This window comes from Globicephala melas, chromosome 4, assembly GCF_963455315.2.
Source record: "Globicephala melas chromosome 4, mGloMel1.2, whole genome shotgun sequence".
In the NCBI taxonomy this organism is placed as follows: Eukaryota; Metazoa; Chordata; class Mammalia; order Artiodactyla; family Delphinidae; genus Globicephala; species Globicephala melas.
In genome coordinates this window covers 26,996,174-27,017,958 of record NC_083317.1, presented here as the reverse complement: position 1 = coordinate 27,017,958, position 21,785 = coordinate 26,996,174, and the positions used below count along the sequence as shown (strand labels likewise).

At 35.1% G+C, this 21,785-nt stretch overlaps 1 long non-coding RNA gene across 4 annotated transcripts in view; it reads left to right on the top strand.

The window, feature by feature from the left end:
• LOC115864267 (uncharacterized) overlaps positions 1-21,785 on the top strand; it is a 481,059-nt gene that overhangs the window by 420,819 nt on the left and 38,455 nt on the right. For all 4 annotated transcript variants that reach the window (XR_009563675.1, XR_009563673.1, XR_009563674.1 and 1 more), the window contains one exon: positions 6,017-6,077. This is a non-coding gene — a long non-coding RNA (uncharacterized lncRNA). The remainder of the gene's footprint in view (positions 1-6,016; positions 6,078-21,785) is intronic.

The window sequence follows — 21,785 nt, the reverse complement described above, 5'->3', positions numbered from 1 at the left end:
TTTTTTTAAATTTATTTCAACCATGTTCATAATTACTCATTGAAGCACTTTTGTGATGGCTGCTTTAAAATCTTTGTGAGGTAACTGTGATATCTCTATCATCTTGGTGTTCACATGCATTGATTGTCTTTTTACATTAAGTTTGAGATCTTGCTTCTCTGCATGAAAAATTATTCTCAGTTGAAACCTGGACATTTGGGTATTATGTTATGAGACTCTGGATCTTATTTAAACCTTCTGGTTTAGCTAGCTTCCTCTGACACTAATCCAGCAGGAAAAGGGGGAGTACAGCCTTGTCACTGCCAGGTGTATGTAGATGTACAGGCTTCCCCCTTGTGGCCACCACTGACACCTGACTGGGAGGGCTCCTTGTTACTGCAAGGAAGGGCTCAGAGTTCCTCTTCCCCAGCAGGCCTCCACTGATACCTTCCCGGCTGGGAGGGGTTGGAGTGGTTTGCTACTGCTCCCTTCATGGCCTTTGCTGGTTTACAGGTTGAGGGATAATGGGGTTGTCTTATGACTACTGGGAAGTTTCTAATGTCCTGACTCTCCACTAGGCCTCCTTTGTCTGACACCACTTTAGTGGGAGGAAGAAGCTTGCCTCATTACTTTTGGGTTGGAGTGGGTGTTCAGCTTCGCCATGAAGTTTCCACTGAAGCTGCATTTGGGAAGGAGGGCCCTTGTTATCCCCTGACAAGGACGAAAGAACCAATTTCCTACTCAGACTTTCCTACACTGCCCTGGGGCTGGGGAGAGCAGGTTGGGGCATTTTGTTCTAGCCTAGCAAGGGTGGCACTAGGCTCCCCACTCTGTCTTTGCAGGTATGTGGTGTGTGTTTGTGTGGTGTTGACTGGAGCAAAGTGTTACTGTCCCCGTGTTTTCCATCTTTCTAGCCTGCTGCTTTCCTGGTGTTTGGCTACTTCTTCAGATCCAAGTTTTGGATATATGAGGCAAAATTAAAATGCAGGGAACTCACCACCATGTTGTTCCTTGGGTCCTAGAGTCCCTAATTGGACTGTCTTCTCTCCATCTTTCAGAGTCTCCTTACCTTTGTTTTATATACAATGTCCAGGTTTTTTTCATTGTACTTAGCAGGAAGATTTAGGAAAAACTACATCTACTCCATCTCCCTGGAAGTGAACATCTGCCATGTCCATTTTTTGTTTTTAATTGGCAAGGCAATATATAATTTTCAAATTAGGTTCTTTAAGTAATCAAACAGAACTATGAAAAGCTTATAATTGTATTTTGTATTAAAAAGAGAAAATTTAAAATAGCAAAATGACAGAAAGCGTCTCTATCTGTAAGCTATTTTTTATATCCATTTCACTTCCACTTTCTAATTCCTATCACTTTTTTTCTTGACTAGCAATAAATGCTCGTTTAGGACCTACAACCCTTCTCTTTAGATGTGAGCTTTTCTCACTTAAAAGTTCTTACTGAATGAGTCCCACATGGGGGCATATCCATTTGATTCATTGCTGTTCCCCTATGTCTACCAGAAGGCCTGGCCACATACTACTACTTAATAATATCTACTGAATAAGTGAATGAGAACTCAAAATTTATTTTTTTTCTTTCTGTGAGAGCTTATCTACTTTCCTCTTACTGTGCTGAAGCATGGGGCATATGTGTGTGCCATGCTCAATTCTCCACCAAGCACTCTAAGGCTTAGGACATTAGCAAAATTTGTCCAGAATTTTGCAATCAAGAAAAAAGCATTTTTAATTTCAGTACATATGTAAGTTTTGTTTTATGGTTTACAATTGTTTGTATTCTGAATTACAAATGGAGAGGACACCAGGATGTTTCCCACGCATGTGTGTGTACACATTCACTCCTACCATTCCTCAAGAAAGCGACCCAAGGACCATGACTCAGAAAAGACTGTAGACCTTTTCCAGGATATTTCCTTGGTCCCTGATTTTTTTTTTTTTGATGGTTTTCTTTTATTAAGCAAGTCATGGTTTGATTATTTTTTTGAATTTTTGTCAGGTATTGTGCAGTGTGTGTGTGTGTGTGTGTGTGTGTGTCTATACATGGAGGAGGGATAACATTAGTCCATAATTTTGTAAGGCACTGAATATAATTGAAAAACTTTTGGTAACATAGTTATAAAGATTCCCTCATTGTTGAAAAATTGAAACATTTTTAAATGCAGATAGGAGAACATGATTCTTTTTAGTACTACTGAGTATATTTGGCTTAAATACTTATAAGACTTGCTTTACCGCTTGGCTTTAGATTCTGCTTAAGGAAATGGTGAAAGATTTAACTCACTGTACTTTTGTTAGAAGGTATGGAAATGTTTGTCCACTGGAACTTTCGTCGTCTGCTAGAATGGCAATTCATTCAGCAGAGGGAACCATTTCATTTTAATGCCTAAGAGCTGTTGATATATTTCCTGCATCTTTCAAAGGCATCTTTCATGCCACACAGGAAAACTGTAGCTTGTGAAGGAACAGAAAGATCACTTCTTACATGAGTCAATCTCAGCAAAGTTGCACAGCAGCTGTGCTAGGTACTGATGAGGATTACCACAGGACCCAGTTGCAGGGGTTTGTGTGGTTGAGGAGACAGCTGGCTCCCTCAGGGGACCACTTTGAAGGAGATTGCAGCAATAATGCATCCCCACTGTTGCTAGTGGATATTGTGGCCATGTAGTACAAAACTGGTGCCAGATAAAATCAGAAAGTAATAAAAAGCAAGACGAAACTCAGAGATTTTAAATCTTAATGTGAGGGACTAAAACAAATGTCCTGGGCTTGTTGCATTCACTCATAAGGAAAAGGAGACAGAGGAAGGGATGCCTTTAAACTCAGAAAACTTACAGAGACTTCAGTCTTTTCATTTGAGAACCATTTGGGTGTGTTGTGAAATAAAGTTGCAGAGTAGGCATGTTCAGACCTTTATTTGCTACATTTAGTAGGAAAGATTCTCCGCCCCCCCACCCCCTCCCCCTTTAACTACAAGAAGCCAGAGTTTTCCGTGCAAACTGAAGCAGGCATTGCAAGAATCAGATTCACTTTGGACGACTCTTCACATTCCAAGTCATCATTGCATTAGGCAGCACAATTCCATCTCTGGTTGATGGGCAGAAAAAGTGGGCAGCTTGCCAGGTAGACGTTTCCATGACTCCCAGCCCCCAAAGGTGATGCGTTTTTCAGCTAATTCAATGAAGAGTGGGCTGAACTTTGGGTCTAAACGAGACAATAGCTGCCTTCGCAGTATCAGCAGAATGGGTGATGGGAACGCACTCTACATTTGGCAGAGAATCATGTGACCTTACGACTGAGATTTTGTGATGGTGCCAACGGAGACTTGGAAAGCAGCAACCGTCCTGACTTTTTTCTTCTTTTTTAGCATGGCTCAGAAAATGGTGGATCTTAGTACTTGACTTTAGCCAGACTCAGCAAGAGACTGAGCTTTGCAGCACAACTTCGCCTTTATTCTGGGTTTTTGGCAGGCCACCAGGAGGCTGTCCCTTTCACGCCTGATAAATTCTGCTGCTTATCTCTAAATAGGGGGGAAAAAAAAGAAAGAACATATAAACAGAATATTGAGGCATAACAAGTGAATCCTAAAATTGTATGTGCTTTTTGTTTTTTGCTTTTTCTTACTGCTGATTTTTTTTTTTTAATGTTAATACCCTTTCTGCTTGCTGAAGAATCCAAGTAGTTTTGTTTTGTTGTTGTTGTTGTTGGTTTATAATGAACAGGCATTTGAACTGGGCAAACAGGACGACAGCAGCAGTGAGCATGAGATCATTGCTGCAGTGTAGCAAACTGGCACCCTGCCTTCTCACCCTTTTGGTTCAGGAGACAAACGTGTGCAATCCTCATTTCTAAAGTCAGCACAGCCTGGAAGGATTCCTGGTCTCTCCCACCTTCTACCATTCTGCTGCCAGGGACGGCAAGGATTGGTGCAGCTTCTGCGCAGTGCTTTGTGCCTGGAATACCGAGAAGGAAGAAAAAGAAGACAAGCACCCTGGTCCTTTTTTCCAAGAAATAACAGGATCCATGAAGAAAAAAAAATCTGAGTTTGTCTTACTCCATGCAACAGTGCTGAAAAAAAAAAAAAGAGAGAGAGAGACGCTACTGCTCAAAAACAAAAACAAACAAACAAAAATCCAAACCAAAACAAACCAAAAAAAAAAAAAAAAGCAAACATTGGCTTGTATAACTACAGAGACATCGCGCTTTGTAAAGCAGCTTTGTAAGGCAGCATAAGCAAATGAGCCTTCTTTATATGTATATTTCAAAAATATGGCATAATAAGCAATATATTGCACTTGGTGAAATCGCACCTTTCATATCAGGTATAACTTTTTTTGTTGTTTCTTTTTAAGTCTACTGTTATATAAAAGGGGATACTTGAACTTTCAGTTTACTCTTTTATAGCTCATCACCCACCTTACTCTTATTAACTTTTTCCTTTTGCTCTCTTGCTCTAATCCTGACTAGAATAGAAACTTTAGTAAAAATAGAAAAATCTCTATGAAAAAGACGATACCTGTTTTTATTTTTGTTATACATAGAAGTTTTGAAAAAACATTAACATGTTATCTGTGCTTTTTGTGTACAGTATTAGTTTTTGCTGTCTAAGAAGAGTGAGTGTTTAGCCCTAGTTGGTAAAGAAACTAAATCTTTCATGTGCTGTGACTCATAATTTGAAATGTGAGAGAAGAAACTTTTTGAACTTCTAGAAAAGGGTTGTATTAGAATATGTATTAAACTTCTCTGATAACTGAAATTTAGTTTAGGGGAAGTTATATTTAAATTACTCACCAGGATTTCAGTATACCAGAAAAAGGGATGAAAAGATCATTTTCTCAGTTGCTAAGTAGAAAAAAGCTTTTTCCACAATAATACTGACTTTTAAAATATATTTTAAAGAAGAATTTGTCTTACAGCTGTTACTGAGAGCGTTGGAAAAATCCATTAAGTATTTTAGTGGAGAAAGTACATATAAACTTATATGTTTAAAGCAATGTTTTGGCTTAGCAGATAAATGCATTGCATTCTAATTATTTTGTCTGTTTGTAGAAGTAAATTGCTGAGCAGTTTAAGCATTTTATTATAAAAACCCAGTTTTGCCTGGTTCAGTGGGAAAGGATTAACTGATGTATTGCACCTATTTTAATTTTTATTAAAACTGTTTCTAAACACGTTTAAAAATTGTTAAAGAGAGAAAATGCTTTTGAAATATACAGCTTATATAAATAAAGACTATAATTTGCATGTTAAGAATTGATACTATATTTTCCATGAAAAGAATAAACTTTAAGCAAACTGTTGTGCTTTAAAATCGTATTTTATTATAATAAAAATATATAGGGTATACAGTGAAAAATACTATAGAACCGATGAATTCTACCTTCTTATTTGTTATTCTACAAAGAATTGTGGGAAATTACAAATACCCTATATACTGATAACATTCAAGTAAAACGTTTTATTAAGTTTATTGGTGATTGTTCACTAATTATTTAAAAAGTAGCTCTTGTTCCTTTATGCTGCCTCAGCTAATGGAACATCAACTTTCACAGGCTTAATTAACATTTATAAACCTGTTTTCATGTTTCAAGATCCTTTAGTTGAAAAACATTATTTTAAATGTTATTTTTAGGAGCCATTAATCTCTACACTCTTAATTATCTTATTAAGCTCCATGCCAAATCCAAATCTCTTTTCAGCTTTCACTAGTTCATTGTGCAAAACCTAGTCCCTTCTTTAACAGCCATGCCTCCTTTCACTTTCAAAACTGTTACTGTGAAAACAACACCAACCAAAATGAACGCATAAATGCAAACTATGAAACCACATTATATGTCATATGAGTAGCCTTGGGTGGGGCTCCATGAGTCTTCCAAGCCTTTAAAAAAATACATTAAAAGGTTTTGCCCATTTTGATATTGTGTTTTCTTCTCGATCGTCTACCTTCATTCCCACCATCCACCCAGATGCTCCTCCTAAACAGCAGTTGTCTGATATTTCTCCCTTTGTGGTTGTTTTAGGGAAAAACTTAAAATGGATATGAGAAGTGAAGAAAGTGATCATAGGAGAAAATCATCTCAGGTAAAAATAAAAAGCAAAAGAGCAATTAATGTTTAAATCTTTTAAAGAAAAAATAATTTTGACTGTGTTTAGTTATAAGAATTTGTTTCATACTCTTTATGGATCTAGCTGTTGGAACTGTCACTGATGGTTTAAGGATTTATAATATTACCTACTTTTGTGAAAAATTTTTCTCTCAGTTTGTGATCAATGTACAGTTCGGTTCCCTCTGAATATAGATCTATATATCCATTCCTATAACATAGGTGAAATACAGTTGAATAGAAAGTAATTTAGGAAAAAGAAAAATTATATTTTGTCATTTGTCATACTATAAAAAAGGAAGTGAAATCTAGGGAAAGAGAATAAAGTCATGCTTTTTCTTTTTTATGATCTAATAAGAGAATGAAACCAAAATATACATTCTTATAGTTAAGGTGAAATGCAGAACAAATATTGCCTTTTATTTCATGTCTAAATTTATGAATATATGTTGAAATATTTTTACTACATTTGAATTCATGATTATTGACTTTTTTTACTGTAGTTTTTAATAAGTATGGGAATAGTTAGAAAACATAATAGTAAAAATTATATAGACCACATTATCTATAGTTTATAAAAAACATTTTATTTATTTCAAAACATGCAAAAACACTAATTAATTTTTATGTAGTAATATTAGTTTTCACAATGAAGATATAATTAAAAATGCTAAATATTGTGGATATGTGTGAAACGATTAATAATGTACAACTTTTAATTTTGTTGCCCTTGAGCCTGGAATCTTAAAAAACGTGTACATGACTGGCTTTATGTTTACTCTTTGTGTGTTTGCTTATTGTCTGGTGGTTTAAAATTTTTTTTTTTAATAACAATTTATTTTGCCCAACCTGTTGACCAGATGAGAGTTGTATGCAGCCATATAGTATGTTTTGAGTATATCTTTTTTGAACAATAAGTTTAAATATATTGTGTTTAAGAAACAAGATATCCTCTTTTAGGCAATAGACCTGGAGTTTAAATGTTAGCGCGTGGTGGTAGTAATAATGCTATTAATGTGTCATTAATTTTTGTTTTCTGATATTAATTTCTCCAAATATTGTTCATTTCAGTATTATTCCAACTACAGACACATATGTATATTTAAGAATTTAAATAACTTCCTATGTTCTTTGCCTAATCAATAAAATCTTACTTGTTTTATGAGAAAGTTATATTACCAATTCCTTGAAACCACTAACTGAGGTTTTATAAGAGTTAAAACAAGCAGTCTAACTCTTACACAATTAGCTTAATAGTTAATTTGGTCTTAATTATAGGCTTATAATACTATATTCATGCCTCAAAATTACGTAATTCATACATGCATGTATGGATTCTTTTTTATTTTCTTTTAAAACTCATCATTAATTAGAATAGTCTAATTCCAAAATATTCAACCTGAAAACAAAAGTAATCTGTGAAAACTCTTTCACTATACTATTTTTAAAATTCTCATGTATATAACCTGTATTTAGTGTAGAATATTTATGAAGCCCTTTAAGTGGGAATATGCATACTTAGAGAATTTCAGCATTTAAATACTTATGCTAAGGGATTGATATTATTATTTTGGTCTCCTAACTTCATCATACATTTACAACAAATTCTGCATTATGAGGGAGCCCATGTGAGACGTTGCCCATTGGCATAAACCCGTAGATCCGATCTTGTGGTGAAGTGGACCGCACAAGCTCGCTTCTATGGGTCTGTGTCAGTGTGGTAATCTGACAAAATGCTATACACAATGCAGTTAAATAATATTTCAATCAAACTCCTGTTAAACTCTAGTTGTTTACTTTTGAAGTGACTATATTTTCCTTTGGTTTTCATGTATATATATAGATATATATATAAATCCTCATCTGTCTTACGAGGCAGGCTTCAGTTGTTGACCACTTGGAAGGGCTCATAGCACAGCCATTGAAGTTTAAATCCAAGTATATTAAATTGCTTAAGAAATTTGAATTTTTTATAGCAAGGTTTGCACCAAGCTCTGAATAGATCCTGTTCAGAAACTTCTGTTCACATTCCAGTGGTTAGTGCAATTCATCAACTTTAATAAGAAAATTAAAGGCTATAACTGGATTTTGTGTCCCTATTGAGCCTAGTTCTCTTTATAAATGAAGCTGAATGATACTGACTTTTAATATTATTAATTGCTGGTGGAATTACTCCATGAGAGATGTCAGAAGACATTTTATATGACCTATGCTGGAAACCCAAGAGGTTAGGGTAGTCCTAGTAGATACATATTAAGTTTATTGGTAAAATGTTAGAATATTATATCTACATCCTTGCCAAGTCCTTAGGTATATGGCTGCCATATTTGGAGGAGCTGACTGAAGATATGATAAGGAGTTTGAAGCAACATTGGAAGCTGTGTGCATCCGGGTTGAGGTAGTAGGTTGTATGGTTTAGAGTTACACCCTGGGAGTTAACTGTACAACCTTCTAGCTTTCCTTGGAGCACACTTGAGCCATCGAGGAATTCTTCATCATTTTAATCTAATCGAGCTAATTTCTGTGCAAGAAGGTTATGTGTCATGAGTATTTTAGATAATTAAAATTATCCTTTGTCCGTAAATATTAGATTATTATATTTGCATCTGCTTATAAACTCTGGCAAGATGGTATTTCTGATAGGTTGTTACTCTATGATTAAACATTTTTAAGAATTGGTGAGTAGTGACAAACTGCATTTATATTGCAGCTTTCATCATCCATAGATTCACAAAATTTGGCACTTAATTTTGCAAACTTGTCATTGGTCTTTCTATTTTTATTGGCTACTTAGACACTACAGTTAAAAAAAGAAGTCTGCTAGTGTCAATGACTTTCACAGCACATTGTCTGAGTCTTTCTTATGACACATCACTTTCTCCCTTATGTTATGGCTATCTATGTGCTTGTTTATTTTTTCCATACTAGACTGTAAGCCCCTTGAGGGCAAAGTCCATGCCTTATTTTTCATTGTATCCCCTGCAACGCCTTACACATAATAAGATCTATTTATTTATTGGATGAATGAATGGAGATCTCACCCTGTGATGAGTTTCTATGGAATATTTGAACGAATTACAACAGTGGTCATAAATCTGAGTTTTTTTTAATTTGTCCTAAAACTTACCTAAATTTAATTCACAGAATGCTGTGCAACAGCAACATACTTGACTTGTTTTTTGACTGTGTTGAGTATGTCTACTCGTCATAGACATATGATTTAATTTCAGACTGCTTTTTCTCTAGAATAAAAATAATGGACCAAGTTCATTTTTATTAATAAGTTCATTACAGTTTATAATCTTACATTTTGATTATGTAGATTTCTTTTGACTTTTTAAAGTCCTTGATTTCCAGATGAATGATTTTCCTTTCAGCATGTCTTATAAATCAGCTTTTTGTATACTGTATACTTTCCTTATCTTTTACTTTTAATTTTTCTACAGCTATATCTGTTGAGTAAAACAGGAACAACTAAACCAGAAACGTATTAAGAAATTAATAACAAATAAGTATATGAAGTATAATTTGAGGATTACATTTTTGCTTGCAGGAAAGGCACCTACAATATTCTGTCTGTACAAAGCAAATTGGTCTCTTTGGAGTCCATTAGCTTCGTGCCAACTTTAATGGCAGTGAATGGTGTAATTTATATAGATTGTTTTTCAGTCACAGAATTAAATAGCTGTAGATATTATACCTTATTTAAACTCCCAGCATGAAACATTGAATACATAAGAAAAGGTTTTTAGATACAATTATATGTTAAGAACTATAAGATCCTGGCTATGTGGTGATGAGATTTCTATAGAACACTCTGGCATCCAGATGTCTCAGAATCTAGAATTTACCAACAATGGCAGTGAAGAAGGAACTTTCGAATTACCAAGGGGAAGAACACATGAGCCTTAGAAGGCTTGAATACCAGTGAGTTCAAGCAAAATTATTTGACTGCTATGCAGAAGTTAGAAACTAGTAGTCTCTGAGAAAGAAAAGTCTTTTCAAGGACTAATCAAGAGATAATGAACAAGGGTCAGGTGACATAGACAAGAGAGTGAGAAAAAGAGGGTTAGAAGAAACAGACAACTGAGTGGTAAACAATTACATCTTGTAAATAGTTTAGCCCTTGAGAGCCTAGTTTCCCTTGCATGTGTATGTGTGCATGTGTGTATCCCAATACTCTGTGTACAGATTTGGAGACCAAGTCATGTACACATTGAGGTCCAAATAAAATACTATTTCCAATAAATGCCTGTTTCCATACAGTGCAATAGAGTTAAATATATCGCAGAAGTCAACTATGATGTGCAGTTTAAGGATAATTTTATAAAAATACTATGACAGATGTATAGAATATCTAAAGTGAACTGGTATAAAAGAGTACCTGAAAAGTGACAAAGATGTAGCTATGATCCACTGTGTTAGTCTTGCAGAAATCATAACTCTGAAGGGCAGAGGATAAAATTAGCCTCAATGAAGAAAATAAAGAGAATACTATGTGGGAGAATTATGCTTTCACTAGTGATTAATAGTAAATTTTGCTCTTCCAGGTCCTTTATTTATGTGAAAAAAATGGCAAATGACAAATATATAAACTGACAAGATTATTTTTAAAGAAGCTAAGTTTCAGGACCACTGCTGGTGTCTATATCTAGAAATAGTTAAATTATGACTAAGAAACCATGGAGAAACTTTGTACATTTAGAAAGTTAGCATTCAACTGGAGAGCAACTATGTAGATGGAATAATTCCTTTAAGAATTTTAAGCGGTCAAGTTTTACTCTGTTCCAATGTTTCCACATTTGGTAACAAAGGAAGTGTGAAAATTCAGGAAACAAACACCAGCAAATCATATTTTACTTAACTAATATCTCTTTTGGTATTTTGGGACACTAAACTTAGGTTCATAGTGGCTGATTGACCTTACATGCTTTGTGGAATGAGGCAGGAAGGAGTGAGAGTAGGAAGGAAGGAAGGAAAGAGGGAGAAAGGAAGGAAAAGAAGGAAAGGAAAGGAAAACAAACTGCAAAGCAATTGATTGGACCTTACCAGAAAAGTCTAACTTAGTTCATAATAATAGCTCATAATATTATGAACTAAATTGGCCAAAGTAACTATGAGGGAATCAGATAAATCGCTTGGCAATTGGACTGAGTCTTCTTGAAAACAATCCAGCAGTTCATGAACTATGTTATTAGAATAAATGAGTCACTTTCTGTAAATAATCATTTTGTTTCTCTTATTCCCTATTACCAAACGCTGACTCATGAGCCTAGGTGATTCCCCAAATGATGTGATTCAGGATTCTGCCCCCCTGAGCATTATTTCACACCCGTATCTAGTTTCTCTTCTCAGAATATAGGAATAACTCTTGAGGCCACTGATGTTGGCTATACCCACAACAGCCCCCTAAAAGACCCCTAGGGAACACCCATGAAAATCATTAAGTGAAGATTCTGACATAATCAAAAGAGCATTTATCTATCACTTGCTTACCAATTCCTGTCATCCACTACTACTTCCAAGCAAACCTGCTACCAGTTGATATCATGTTCTTCAAGATCCATGTATATCACCTCTTCATCCACAAAGCTTTTTCTCTTTCTCTAAAAGGGAATTTCTCCATTTTAAATCCTCCTAGCCTTGCAGCTTTTATTCCCACAGGGTTTTCTCTAACTTCCATTAGTAGTGAATCCAAATGCCCCAAGGGAATGTGACCTGTGACTGACCTTTGTACCTCCTGCAGTATACATATAGTTTTTAACTATTGGATTGAGTTGAACTTTAAATCATTTATAGGCAATCGAACTTACACACATCTTAAACTATGCTTCAGCAGTAAAATCCTGTGTTATTCAAGACATTTCTATACTCTCCAGAATATATCATTATGGGATGAGGAGGGTTTTTTTTGTTTGTTTGTTTTTAACCCTGTCTTGATTAACAGACCAGCCTTGATTAAGCCTGTCATATGCCATTGAAGCTTATTTATGAAACTAACTAATCTCTATTATTTTTAATAAATCTAAGCCCCTTACATACAGAAATATGTATTTTCGAAACTCACAACTCTTACCATAGTGCTCAGCTTATAGGGTGAATTGAAGAACTCTCTGGTGAATAAATAGAACTTTTTTAGTGAAATAAAAACATTATGTGATACAGTGGAATAATTTTATATTTAAGTGGACTTCTTCCAACTTTTAAAATTTGGAATTTAAGAGAAATTAGGAACATCACTTTTAACTATTATGAAATCTGTTTGATGGTGGTTCTTAATTTTTAAGTTGGCGTTGTCTGTGTGTGCCTTCATTTGTAACCTCACTCTAGGCTATGCAGAATGTGTGAGTTAAATAAACTACCAATGTTTCTTCCCCACACCTATCTGATCCCTCTTAAATCCCAACTTTGTTACTTTTCACTGTGAACTCTTGGAGCACCTACTTGACTCCAATCATACTCAGCCTTGCATTTCCCCTTACTTTTTATATGTTTAGATAGCAAGTAATAAAGTTAGATTGTAAGCCGTATAGTTCATGTATACTTTTACGTAGTAGGCACTTAAGTAGTACTTGATGGAAAGTAAAAATAAAATCTAGAATTATAAATGGTAAGAACCTTAGAAATCAATTGGCCCACTTTCCAGGTGACCAAACTGAGTCCCAGAATGTTTAATGATTTTGCAGGGGTCAATCCACTAGCTATGGACATAGCCCAGATTTCTATCCAGGCCAGTGATCTATCCAAGAAAACATACTTTATGTTTGCTATCGATGGATTTTTGAGTAGTAATTTTTGAGTAATTAATCTTAATTAATTAACTGATTGAAATGAGATAAGGTTTTACTACTGAAAGACTACAAATAACACTATCTTCAGATAAAAATATGATAAGTATATAATTAATATTATTTAAAATCAACTCCATATCCATTTAATTCTTTCCTTTCAAGTACCAGTGCACTCTTATTCTTCTAGGCATAGAGAAGAATTTACCCTCCAGCTCCACTGTGATACTTCTCCTCCTTCCAGAATCATTCTTTCCTTCCAGAATCATCCTCTTCCAGACAGGAATTTACCCTCCAGTTCCACTGTGATACTTCTTCTCCTTCCAGAATCATTCTCTAGAAGTATGGCCTAGCAGTTCGTGGTATATCTTAAGTGAAAAGGGAAGAACTATGAATTGGTTAACCTCTTAGCATTGTGTCGCTTAGGAGAATGGAAATTAATATGAAATGGTAGCCATAACTAAGTCTAGCTTTAGAGCTCAATTACCTATGCCCCCCATGAGATATGCAAGGTAACATGTTGTAAAACACCTTACCAGGGGTCATGAACTTAAATAACTTCGGAGTCTAGGCTGTGTAATAAGCCAGACTTAAAGACAGAGGAAGTGAATGAGGACTGTGGTAGACCAAAGAAACCACGCTTACTTTCAAGATATTCCAAAATGACTTCAGCAGTCACTCTAAATTTGGCCCCCAGAGTCAACCAGTTCTCCATCTTTGGTATGAAGGTATCACACAGTAAAGCAAAATTGCAGTAAAACTGTTTTTTTTCTGATGAGCCTAACCACATCTTCTCTTCTGGTTGAACTAGATAATTTGGAGTATCTTTGATACTTTCAGGTAATTCTAAGGAGTATAAAGAAAGGTAAATTATGGCACACTTACATGCTTATGCTGTTATTTCAAATAAACATGTATGATTCATGATAGTCTAAATATTTCCTTGAATGTAATTGACTAATGAAAAATATTCATTGGTCAAGCAACAACTACCAATTACAATATTATTTTGATGCTATTTTAATGAACAAAATGTAGTAGTAGAAATTGTAGTAGTCTTAGTAGTAGTATGTAGACTTTCATTTGCATCTAAATCTAGATGTAGAAAGCAATGAAATTCTTATACTTCTTATTTCTCAACTAATTAATGTTATAGATAAATGGGTAGATAGCATTTTCAAGTCAGAAAAGAATCAAAAAGTTAAATAGAGTGAACACAATTAAAGTTGAGTGTTCTTGTCTCCATATAAAGTCTTAGACACTCAGGCAACTGGGTAGACTTCAAGAGTAAAGTAATAATATTGCTGTTAGTTATATTTTGTGTTATAATTAAAAGACCAGTTATGCATAAATCTGGAATTAGATCAGGTTCCTGTTCATAAGTTTTTCAATATAATTTAATCCAATGAAAAATTTGGCAAATAGAAATGACACAATCATTTGTGAGTTTGAAAATGCTGAGTTTATAGTAATAAAGAAAACATGTGTTTGCAATTTTGCTATGCGTAGTAGAAGCCTTCTTATTTAATACAATTGGGATCAGTAGTTGAGTAAATTCACAAAGACTTTTAAAGAAACAGTTCTTAAAATTAATACATGCATACGGTACATATTTTGTTTAAATTTTAAAACTTGATTATACGTTTATTTGCCAGTATTTTTAATTTGGCAAATAAAAATGATACAATCAATTGTGAAAATGCTGAGTTTATAGTAATGAAGAAGGCATGTGTTTGCAGTTATGCTCTGTGTAGTAGAAGCCTTCCTATTTAATACAATGGGGATCAGTAGTTGAGTAAATTCACAAAGACTTTTAACAAAACAGTTCTTAAAATTAATACACGCATACTGTGCATATTTTGTTTAAATTTTAAAACTTGATTATATGCTTATTTGCCAGTATTTGCCAGTATGTTTATGTAAGCCAAGACCTGTTTCTGAGTTTGGGTTGCTGATTATAGATCTTAGTCACCTTTTCTTTCTGTAAATCCCATAATGCATCATTTTTGATTTCTAATTTTGATTGCTTATATGTCTTTAAGTGCAAATCCAATACAAAGAAATCTGAAAGGAGATTCCTATTTTTCTCTATGATTTTTTTCTAATGTTGTCTTACCTACATTTTATACTATAATAATTTTTAAAGTGACAATTTTATTGTCTTTCCAAAATTTTCAGGTTTAGAACACCTCTCATTCTTTTACACTCATATTTAAATTGGTTTAGATAATATTTAATTAAATTATACAATTTTATATTAAGCGAACGGACATAAACTGGTTTGGGAACAAACATAACTGACTGCCAACGGGCATAATCTGGTTTGGGAACAAACAAAACTGATTGCCAGCAAGCATACACATCTCTTGGTGGGATTAAAAATACTTGGGTGTTCTAGAACTTTCTGAGGTGATGGAAATGTTCTCTGCACTGTCCAAAACAATAGCCACTAGCCATATGTGGTTACTGTGACTGAAGAACTGAATTTTAAAATTTAGTTAATTAAAATTTAAATAGCTACATGTGGCTAGTAGCTAGTATATTGGACAGTACAGCTCTAGAAAGTACTTTACTTGCTTTTAGCATGCTGATGGCATCTGTAGAAAATGTCAGATAATCTGTAAAGTGGTGAATGGTTAAGAGTACTTTCTCTGTAGTTGAATTAAGATTTAGGGGAAGAATGGCTTGGGAAACTCAAACTGGTTTGGAATTCATTTTTGTTTTGTTTTTAATTTGTTTGTTTATTTTGATCCTATTTGAGTATAGATTTAGTTCGATGGAATTTTAAAACTTTGTTCAAAAAAAGCAGCCAAAACATTAGAAACTACAGAGGTTTGCAGTTTTTTTCTGAAGCATTCGATCAACACAAACCTAATTAGAAAGTAAAGACATTACTTCTCACATTGCCCTGCCATCCCCCCAAAAAAGTGTTCTTAATTTAGGATCCTAGATCCATAAGGAGCCATGGAATAAACTTGTTCAGTCTCTGTGCCCTTTGAAAATATTTATAATTCTTTAAAGGTATGCGGATGTGTTTATTTTACTGAGGAAAAAGTCCTAGCTCTTGTCAGATTATCATGGGAGTCCATGATTTCCTGAAAAAGTTAAGAATAACTTTGGTTATTTGTTTAATACTTTTTAAGGTGCCAGAAGTTGATTAATTAGTACATTCTAATAGAATTGTAAGCCTTCTCTTACAAATATTGTAAATCTATCTACCTATCCATCCATATATATGTTTCAAATTATATAGTTTATATATGTTATTAATATTGAAATTTTAATTAAACTTTGTACATATATTATTTATATGTAATTTAATTAATACTATATGTATAATTTAATTAATTAGCTAAACCTCTGGAATATGGTTGAAAAAAGAGAGAGAATAGCTTCATTTCTTGGAAAGATTCAATAAAATTGAATAGCTAAAATCCCTGTCATATTAAATTTGAAATTTCAACTGTAAATTATTACAAAAAATCATAAAAATGTAGATTGAACCATCTCTGTTTCTTGTATCAGTACCTTTACGTGTTCTTGCTTAAGAATGGACTGGGTCCACTGAAATGGCACACCATGGGTACAATTTGTGAAACCTGAAAACACCATTGCCAGTCCCATACTCAATGAAAGGACTTGTCTCACATGAAAATATTGGAAAAATCAGAAAATTATACTTTATATATATTTTTTAGAGAAGATGTTGGGGGTAGGAGTTTATTAATTTATTTTTGCTGTGTTGGGTCTTCATTTCTGTGCAAGGGCTTTCTCGAGTTGTGGCAAGCGGGGGCCACTCTTCATCGCGGTGCGCGGGCCTCTCACTGTCGCGGCCTCTTTTGTTGCGGAGCACAGGCTCCAGACATGCAGGCTCAGTAGTTGTGGCTCACGGGCCTAGTTGCTCTGTGGCATATGGAATCCTCCCAGACCAGGGCTCAAACCCGTGTCCCCTGCATTAGCAGGCAGATTCTCAACCACTGTGCCACCAGGGAAGCCCTATACTTTATATGTTTTAAGAAAAATTAGGATATTTATGTTTTAATGTATATTTGTGCTTCCCTTTCTATTATTTTTGTTTAATACATCAACTACTGAGCCCAAACCCATCAAGTAGGATGGCCTCTACTCTAATAGTATCAGTCCTCTTTTAAAAGTGAGAAAAGCCACAGTCAGGTTTATATAGTTCCCTACAATCACATAAATGGTAAATCCTAGCACTGGAACAAATGTGTCTTACATCAGAGGGGTTCATTTGAACTGTTTTGCTATAACGCTTCCAGTGACAGAGGCTTAACAATTCGGGAACAGTTGGTCCCCACAGTAAAAGTTTGAAAGTAAGATTTGCTCTACTTAGAATGAAAATGCAGCTTCGCTAGTTAGCTGACCAGCCTTTTTTGTGCCTCCAGAGACTTCCTAGACCAGTGTTTCTTTCATTGAACAGCAAAAGTTCAATGGGCTCTTTTCCGTTTCTGATTTTTTAAAACATAGAATAACATGAGGTTGTCGGACCTACCTAAAAATAACAAATATATTTACTTCTAACTGGGAATTTACCAGCTCAGTGTGGTAAACAGTTTATTTAATGATAAAGAGAAACATGGAGCGGCATCTATTACATAAATAATTACTTCTGTTTTTAAAGTCTTCAAAACATAGGAGTACAATAAACCTTACTCACAGGCTACTTGAGAGAGCTTATTGCAGTTTGGGACGTATCTAACAGTGTTCCTTACATCGTCTGGGGACTCAGAGCAACCTCCTGTTTCTTTCTACCTCTTCTAATACTATTAGCTTGAAGCTTTTTTATTTTTCCCTGCCTTGCTCTGAGTTTTAAGACCTCTTAGAACAGTGGTTTCTCAACTTCACTGCTTGAAGACCTGCAGTGGGGAGGGGAAAGTGGGGCAAGAGGTGGGTGTAGTTCGAAAAAGTCCTCAGTGTTATTCAGATTTTCCATCTGCGTTGTCACCTATTCCGGAAGACATCCGTTTTGTGATAGTATTTCAGAGGCCTCAGAAAGGTCACTCCTGCTCCAAAATAGCTTGGTCTTTGATTGCACAGTAAGCTTAGAGCACAGTTTTTAGACTGTTCCCCATTCTGCAGTAATAAGGAGATTGAACTCCAGCCCTGGAGTCTGGCACACCTGAATTTATAACAAGTCTGAGTCAACTACCACTACAAAAGCTGATTTTTCCATCAGTGCCTCGTGACCTTCATCTGTAAAGTGAAAATTATGGCACTAATACTGCAAGGTTTTCGTGAAGATGAGAAGATTATATATATGGCATGTAGCAGGCGTGGTGCCTAGTAGATAATAGGAATTGAAAGAAATATAATTATTATGGCCATCATTACACATATTAAATGGTGCAGTGTAGTGTTTACTTATTAAACATCCCACAGATTCAGTGCTGTGGAGTTTACCCTGGTGGAGCCACAGCAAACACTGAGAGGAGGTGGTTTTCTCTGAGTCCTCCCCCTTGATTCCTGAGCACCGTGGCTTTGCCGCCTGGCTTTGCTGATTTGAAGAGGTCACATTTCAGATGGTCTTCTCACTGGCAGATCATGGTAGACAAGAAGTCTCACCTTTTTCTTCTGGGAAAGGAAATAGTCCATCTTCCTATGTCTGAAGTTGTCTTTTCCTTTTTGGCTCATTTTTACTTTGAAAACAGGCAGTCTGTCACTGCTGTGATAAGTTGCTTAAGTGCCTTAGTTTTCCCATCTGTAAAATAGGGTTAACAACCCCTTCCTGTAATACTTCTCCAGACTCTTGAGAAAATAAAACTATGTAATGTGAATAAAGAAAAAAATGGAGCATCAGCATTCCCACAAATAGAAAATTAACCATTTAAACTTACCTATAGGAAATTTTGTAGACTTCCAGGGAAGGGGAAGTAGCAAAGTCTTCTTAAGCTATTCATTCCCAGGGAGAAGATGTCTCTCTCAATACCTCTCATTGTCACTGTCTCTTTCTCTGTCTCTGTCTGTCTGTCTCTCTCTTTCTCTCTCTCTCTCCTTCTGTCTCTTCCCTTTTCTCTCTTGGGTTCTGTTTGTATTACTGCTCATGAGTTCCTTTCTCAGATCTAGCCAAGTGCTAAAAGTAAGAATGTTATATTTATGAGCTAAATGAATGAATTATTGATTAATCAAATCAGTTAATGAGAGCAGCTACAGAAATGTAGATTTTAGTTCATAAGAAACTAGAAGGTATTAGCTACAGTGTAATTAATATATTAATAGTTGGTTAATCTTGGTGATCATCTTGGACAGGTGATGCCATAGGAAGCTAAGTCAGTCCTGTAACTTCTTCCCAACAGGTTTCTTTTTTTATAAAGCTGATCATTTCAGTATTAGCTAGGGCATGCCCACCTTTCCTGTGTGATAAGATCGATTTGCATTAAACATTTCTCACCGAAAACTAGGTGGGTCCCTATGTTTCATGATTAAATTAATGTTTGGTTAATCTATAAAAACTTAAGTTCAGTTTGCCATGCTAGTCCAGTGAAAGCATATTCAGTAATTTTATTGCAACCAATTTTCATTTTAGATAATAGACAGGAGGTTTTTGAACTGAGTTCAAAAGTTTGTGAGGTTTCAAACATGGTTCTTTGTCCCTCTTTGCCTCAAGCTGGATACAGTGCTATGTCAGGGTATTGGATGGTTTCCTGAAGCAGGATAACTTCCAGGGAGGAAGCAACATAGGCATCTAAAGTTCAATGGTGTCATGCATGTAGGGTCTGATATCCATTAACTATTGCTCTGATCATGTCCCACAAATCTACAGAAAGCCCACATCGCCTTCCTGGGTCCTGGATGAGGGCCTAAATACTCTCCAGAAAATAGCATCTTTACCTACTTGGCCCTAAGCACCTATTATTCCATTCATGGTGGTGTCAGAGATTTCAGAAGCTGAGATAGTGACCTTGCCCATTTTCAGATGCTGACTGTTAAAATGATGACTTTGAAAGTGCTGTGGCTTTCAGAGTAGGTGTTTTCAGACTAGGTGGATGATTGTTGGGTGCAGGGAAGGTGGACCTTCTTTCTTTGTTTAGATAGGTTCATTACAAAGCATGGGCTTTATATATAGGGCTGTTAGATTTAGCAAGTAAAACTATGGGATGCCGAGTTAAATCTGAATTTTAGATAGATGATGAATAATTTTTTAGTATCATTATGTTCATTACTTCATGTTGTTTCCATTGTTTGTCTGAATTCAAATTTGACTTCACCACTTACATTTTTTTTTTAACATCTTTATTGGAGTATGATTTCTTTACAATGGTGTGTTAGTTTCTGCTTTATAACAAAGTGAATCAGTTATATATATACATATGTTCCCATATCTCTTCCCTCTTGCGTCTCCCTCCCTCCCACCCTCCCTATCCCACCCCTCTAGGTGGTCACAAAGCACCGAGCTGATCTCCCTGTGCTATGCGGCTGCTTCCCACTAGCTATCTATTTTATGTTTGGTAGTGTATATATGTCCATGCCACTCTCTCACTTTGTCACAGCTTACCCTTCCCCCTCCCCATATCCTCAAGTCCATTCTCTAGTAGGTCTGTGTCTTTATTCCTGTCTTAATCCTAGGTTCTTCATGACATTTTTTTCTTAAATTCCATATATATGTGTTAGCATACAGTATTTGTCTTTTACTTTCTGACTTACTTCACTCTGTATGACAGACTCTAGGTCCATCCACCTCATTACAAATAGCTCAATTTTGTTTCTTTTTATGGCTGAGTAATATTCCATTGTATATATGTGCCACAACTTCTTTATCCATTCATCTGTTAATGGGCACTTAGGTTGTTTCCATCTCCTGGCTATTATAAATAGAGCTGCAATGAATATTTTGGTACATGACTCTTTTTGAATTATGGTTTTCTCAAGGTATATGCCCAGTAGTGGGATTGCTGGGTCATATGGTAGTTCTATTTGTAGTTTTTTAAGGAACCTCCATCCTGTTCTCCATAGTGGCTGTATCAATTAACATTCCTACCAAAAGTGCAAGAGGGTTCCCTTTTCTCCACAACCTCTCCAGCATTTATTGTTTCTAGATTTTTTGATGATGGCCATTCTGACTGGTATGAGATGATATCTCATTATAGTTTTGATTTGCATTTCTCTAATGATTAATGATGTTGAGTATTCTTTCATGTGTTTGTTGGCAGTCTGTATATCTTTTTTGGAGAAATTTAGGTCTTCTGCCCATTTTTGGATTGGGTTGTTTGTTTTTCTGTTATTGAGCTGCATGAGCTGCTTCTAAATTTTGGAGATTAATCCTTTGTCAGTTGCTTCATTTGCAAATATTTTCTCCCATTCTGAGGGTTGTCTTTTGGTCTTGTTTATGGTTTCCTTTGCTGTGCAAAAGCTTTGAAGTTTCATTAGGTCCCATTATTTGGCAACTCATTTTGCCAAATGAGCATTTTCCATAATAAAGTGTCTTATCCCATTTCTCCATATATTCTCCACTCATTAAATAAGGAAGTAGAAGCTTATAAAGAGACCAGAATAAGATTTATGTCATGAGATAGTGGAGAAAAGCATACAAAAATAATATAATAATTTATATTAAAATAATAGAAAATTTGAGATAAACTTTTTTTCCTAAATGTTAGGGTCATGCAAAATAAGTATTAGGCCATATTACTTTACATGATTAAACAAAGTAGTTTAGCAAGTGACATTTAATAAATAGAAGCCAGTTAATAACTTCAGCATAAAATTCAGTGGATAAAAATTTTGTTATAATGTCAAAGCAACATTACCTGGTGCATTCTGTGACATTCTAAGCCATCTTTGCATTAGTAATGACAGATTTTGTTTTGTGGTTTTTGTGAGGTTTCTGAGAGCTCTGGAGGGCAAGTTTTCCAGAAAATGAACATTCTGGTGAAAGCAAT